General features: G+C 39.5%; 2 long non-coding RNA genes across 2 annotated transcripts; one reads left to right on the forward strand and one right to left on the reverse strand.

The window, feature by feature from the left end:
• Positions 1–820: 820 nt before the first annotated feature.
• Positions 821–4,201, reverse strand: LOC118392645 (uncharacterized). The gene is made up of 6 exons (XR_004827413.2): positions 4,060–4,201; positions 3,060–3,328; positions 2,779–2,886; positions 2,525–2,583; positions 2,364–2,441; positions 821–2,234 (listed from the first exon to the last, which is right to left on the reverse strand). It is a non-coding gene; the product is annotated as an uncharacterized LOC118392645 (long non-coding RNA).
• A 145-nt stretch (positions 4,202–4,346) lies between these two features.
• LOC118392646 (uncharacterized) lies at positions 4,347–5,769 on the forward strand. Its single transcript, XR_004827415.1, has 3 exons — positions 4,347–4,468; positions 4,637–4,713; positions 5,653–5,769. It is a non-coding gene; the product is annotated as an uncharacterized LOC118392646 (long non-coding RNA).
• The last annotated feature ends 231 nt before the right edge of the window (positions 5,770–6,000 follow it).

Here is a 6,000-nt window from a genome sequence, read left to right on the forward strand (position 1 = left end):
AGTCCTCCGGACCCCGACAGTTCCTGCGTCTGTGGCACGAATGGGGCTTTGACAGAATTAGAAAGGTGCAGATGCATGAAGAGAAACAGAAAAAATAGCATCTGATGTCATGTTCATCTCTACACAACTTCCTCTTACATTAGAATTGTGGTATTTCTGTAGGAGGAAGAGATAACTATAGTATATATCAGAGAAATAAACTTAGTGGATAGTCAATATTGCATTTACCATACCTGGTCATGTTGACATGTTCAGCACAATCTTTAATGTCACTAGGAGAGGTGTCGAAGGTTTGAGGTCATGGCATGTTTATCATTTGGTTTATGTCGTAGCTATTTGGAGGTCAAACTGCATGTAGATGTTCTTGAGTTACAGTCTGTCAACTGTTCAAAGTAATAACCCAGGAAAGCAGTGATCACAGTGATAGATTGAATGTAAAAGAGAGGAATTAACAAGTGAACTACAGAAAATGTATGATGCCAGAACATTGTCATTCTTCTTTCTGAAAAGGACGAATCCCTGCACAACTTTACATGTGTACTCAACAGCCCAGCAACAAGGTTTTCACAGTTTTTTGCATATGATTACAACCATTTCTCTATTTGACTCTCTGATCACAGCGGGAAAAGACATCTTCACTGAGTGCCTTCCTTCACAAACCCACACTGCTAAAGATGAAGAGAGCAAACCATGACCCCTTAACTATGACAAACAAGTGACCTAATGTGAAGTTCCTCAGGCTTTTAATTTCACACACTTTGCACTAAAAAAGTCAAACTTAACCAATTGCTTAATTAGCATTTCTATGCAAGTTGAGTGGACTTAAAAATGACAAGACTTTGAGCCAATGAGTCTTTAATCAACAAACTCTGCTTAAAGTCAGTTGTATTTGAACACGCTTGTTTAGTAAAATACAAAATTAAGGTTTGCTCAAAACAACTCAAAACGACACCAATCATCATCATTATCATTATTCCAGCATTATCTCTTCACAGGTTGATTTTCAGAATGGTTTATTTCAATACCTGTGTATTTGCATGTACTGGTTGATTAATCTTATGCTACACAAACATAGATAACATAGATTTTTCTAAACTAATCCAATCTGTTAGTAGTTGGACTTATTTCACCCATTACTGATCTGTTTGTTCCAGTTTATATGATTTAGAAATTCTCAAAATCAAAATCAATCTTCCCTACCCCAACAGTCATTCTGAATGCAGGTTGCGTGTGACTGAAAGTTTAAATGATTGGATATCCTAACTTTGGCAGGATTCCAATAGAAATGACACATCCCTTTGCAAGCCGGCATAATTTGACTAAACCAGGAGTTTCAGACCAGTGTGTTAGGGTGTAACTAGGCCCTCAGGGGCTTTATGATATATGTAATGTGTTGTCATGATGAGTTTAATTTTTAAGATAACATATCCACTTAGACATTCACTTGGTGAAGGCTACAGTACTGAAAACATTCAATACAACAATCATGTCTCTTTCGCTAACAAATACAGTCATGAGAGTTAATTACAATTCACTCTAAATGCAAAGCACTCAAGGCATGCAAATAAGGTAAAATTATTTTTGATTCTCTGATCAGCATATTTTTTTTTAGAATGAATTGAATTCCATCTGGTAATTGGGACAGACATGAATGCCATTTTGGACATGCAGACAAATCAAATAAGACCACTTACAATCAACACGTAACCAAGGATCTAAAGCATATACTCTCTGATTACAACCTCATTGATGCCTGGCGAGCACATAATCCTAATGCAAAATAGTACACTTTCTATTCACAGGCATAAATCAACCTCACTAATCAATGTCATACTATTAACTAAAACTATTTTCTTTAATCTAGAAAATAGAAATTCGACATGAGCTTATCTGATCACCACGCCTTCTTCTGCCTATTACCCATTTCCGAATTTTCTAATTGTATCTAGGCCTTCAAAGAAAGGTATAAGGCCTTATGATATACTGTATATATAAGAATCATCAAAGGGAGAAGGAAATAGAAGCAAATAGTGTAGTTTGTGATTAAATTTAACAGTAATATCTAGGCCTATCTACAGAATATACAACTGTAAATTGCAGAGGATGCAGAGAGTTCCATATCTATTGAAGGCACAGCCTATGACCACATCCTGTTCAGTTCACAGTACTTCCTGGTAGGGAGATTGGGGTCCTTCTGGTTGTCCAAATGTAATCTTATCATACAGAGTCTGCGGCTACATGTGACAGATAATCAAGAAGAAACTGTTTCAGCATCAAGAAAGGTAGTGACTTTTCTCAAAGTAGACTACATAGTCTTCCATTAAATCACATACATTTTACCATTATGACCATTTATATCTTACCTTGTTCAATCTTGGGATAACCAGATCATTGACAGTTTCACAGATGGATATTGGGTTTACATGACTGTTTGATGTAGTCTGGAATCAAAATACAGCCAATTACAATACAGTACATACAGCTTTAACACATTCAGATACATAATAAGGCAATGTATACTTACATCTCTAATTATTGTGTTGTCCATAACATCAGCATATATTGTGATGTCAGTTAGATCTGCTGTGTTTTATAAGAACAAAATATCAACCAATCAGAAACAGGATATCAACAAACATACTCAGGAATTAATGAGGGGTCTCACTCTTTTTCTAAGTTCTAGCAAATCCCCCCAAAAATCAAACCAGCTGAAGAATACTTCTAGAACCACCTGAAATGCCACTTTAAGTACAATTGAGGCCCCTAAGCTGTACATACCAGTGTTGCTTCGGCCCCTGCAGTAGCACACTGCCACAGCTACAGTGAGGATCAGCACCACAGCGCCTCCTACTGATATTCCGATGTAGATGGTATACTACACCAGTCCTGTCAAATATTGTACAACACACATGAATAGACTATTCAACATGATAAAGACTAAATGGCTCTATATCATATACATCCAACATAATCACATGCACTACATATTATATTTGACAACATCAACGTATAAGCACACTGAAAAGTGTATAGAAGGGATTATTATGATATCTAGGTACCTGGGGTGGTGTGTCATTACTACACTTTCCTGTCTCAAAGGCAGTTTTCCAAATGACTAGGTTGGAGGCATTACACTTTACACTGATGTCTCTCTCTGCAGGTGAGAGAGAGAAGTGAATCTGCTGGGCGTCCCCGTAGATCTCATTGTCTCTTTCCCAGGTGTAGCTAATGTTGGGGTAGCAGGACACGTTGCACACCAGCCGTACCGTACAGGAGTGGTTGGCCAAAAGCTTGATGTCTGTCTGGATCGCCACCGTAGTTATAGGTTCTGACCAACCAGGAGAGAGAGAGAGACTCAATCAGTCTTCTAAATGAACACTACCGTAGCCATACCACCAGGAGAAAGACGACATGAAAATGTGATGGAAATTGAATAACGCTTGGTGAGTAAGGTCAGTATGAAACCACAAAACCTGTGTTATAGTTTAAAGATCATCAGCCATGGTTATGGATATAAATAAGAATTATATCAAAATAGGATGCAAAAATGTTATTAACAGCCTGCCGTGGACCTTCAGAGTGATGGTCTTACTGCCAATGTGACCTTTGTCCCCTTCACCTGTAAGTAGAAAATCCTCTGAGTCTTGCAGTCTGACTGTTAAACTGAAGTTTTTGGTGTTCATCTTTAGTCTCCCCTCAAACTGGGATCCAGGTGAATATACAACTTCTGAGTTTAATTCTCCTTTCCCATATACTTCAACTCCAATGGACCAATGGACACTGCCCTTCCTTGGACACTGTGCTAACTAACCTCCAAACGAGTTTCAATGCCATACAACACTCCTTCCGTGCATTCCAACTGCTCTTAAACGCTAGTAAATCCAAATGTATGCTTTTCAACTGTACACTGCCCGCACCCGCCCGCCCGACTAGCATCACCACCCTGGACAGTTCTGACCTAGAATATGTGGACAACTATAAATACCTAGGTGTCTGGCTAGACCCTAAACTCTCTTTCCAGACTCATATTAAACATCTGCCTCACGCCGCCAAACTTACTCTAGTAAAACTGACTATCCTTTCGATCCTCGACTTTGGCGATGTCATCTACAAAATAGCTTTCAATACTCTACTTAGCAAACTGGATGCAGTCTATCACAGTGCAATCCATTTTGTTACCAAATGGCTTCCTGAATTCTCCCCAAGCAGCTGATTGGTCAGCCCCATTGATGATTGGATCTGACCCCGCCCCCTCATCAAGACGTAGCTGTCTCCAATTACCCATTCCTTCTGAAGCCATATAAAAGCCAGTGTTCAGTTCAGAAGGGTGATTCATTGCTGAGAGAGGAGGCTGATGGCTATGGGTTAGATACTGTGTTGGTTGTTCTCAGTGAGAGATCATTGCTGGGAGGTCATTACTGAAAGATGATTGCTGAGAGAGGAGGTTGATGGCTGAGGTTTATATCAGGTTGGTTGTTGCTAACAGAGTTGGTATGTACTATGTCAGTTGTTGTTGGGAGCAGCTTTGGTATGTTCTGTGTTTGTTGCTTTGTCAGAGCTTCTTTAATGTCCTGAGTTAGTTTTTTTCTCAGGTTTTGTTGTGAAGTTTGTATTATTGTGTTTCATTTGTTCCCAGGGGAAGGGGAAGCCACCTAGGGAGTGCTTAGGCAAGAGGCCCACGAGCATACATATACCACCGTCTAGGCACACTAGGTAAGACCTGGGCGGACCACCCCCTGTATTTTGGTTAGGACACCAGGTGGTGCTAAATTAGGTAAGTAGTGGGTAGGCAGGTAAGGTAGGAGAGGGGGCTTTTAGATTTACTTTCTTTGCTTTGGTTCCGTCCAGCCCCTTTTCCCCATATTACCGTGTGACGGAATAAATTCCTTGTAAACGGTACCACTATCTGCCTTTGTCGTCCTTACTCGCACCTACAGTCCCATACCTCTTTCACTTCACTGGGAGTTGAGTTGTAGCAGGGTGTTGCGTTCCCTCTTCACAGAGGCGTGTGTAACAACTGGTCACAATAACAACACGCACCCATAGCACATGTTCCAGCAGGTATATCTCACTGATCATCTCCAAAGCCAACACCTGCTTTGGCTGCCTTTCCTTCCAGTTCTCTGCTGCCAGTGACTGGAACTAATTGCGAAGATTGCTGAAGCTGGAGACTTATTTCCCTCACCAACTTTAAACATCAGCTATCTGAGCAGCTAACCGATCGCTGTAGCTGTACATAGTCCATCTGTAAATAGCCCACCCAATCTACCTACCTCATCCCCATACTGTTTTAATGTACTTTTCTGCTCTTTTTCACATCAGTATCTTTACTTGCACATCATCTGCTCATTTATCACTCCAGTGTTAATCTGCTAAATTGTAATTCTTCGCTACCATGGCCTATTTAGTGCCTACCTCATGCCATTTGCACACACTGTATATAGACTTTCTTTTTTTCTACTGTGTCATTGACTTGTTCATTGTGTTATTGGCTTGTTTATTGTTTATTCCATGTGTAACTCTGTCTTGTTGTCTGTGTCACACTGCTTTGCTTTATATTGGCCAGGTTGCATTTGTAAATGAGAACTTGTTCTCAACTAGCCTACCTGGTGAAATAATTAAAAAAATAATTTGAAATGTCCCCTCTCTAAGCTTGCCAGCAGCTCCACGGAGTCCCCCACTCACTTGTTGATGATCAGAGGAACACCCACAACTGAAACACACAAATAGAAATGTTATAAAGGGTAAATAAAATAAAATGGCTGCACACATTTTTACAATGAACCTATTACTGATAAATTATTAATGTAGTACAATGAAGCAAGTGTAATCACTCATTTTTACACTCTAATACTTATTAGTGTGCCCACATAAATAATTATACAATAATACACTGCGATGCAAAGTCCTACCTAATCAATAATGGATTGGATTTATATATCGCATTTCCAGGTTTCATTTATACTGTATGTGGCACATTACATATTTTAACTCTATATA

The sequence above is a fragment of the Oncorhynchus keta genome, chromosome 13 (assembly GCF_023373465.1).
Source record: "Oncorhynchus keta strain PuntledgeMale-10-30-2019 chromosome 13, Oket_V2, whole genome shotgun sequence".
In the NCBI taxonomy this organism is placed as follows: Eukaryota; Metazoa; Chordata; class Actinopteri; order Salmoniformes; family Salmonidae; genus Oncorhynchus; species Oncorhynchus keta.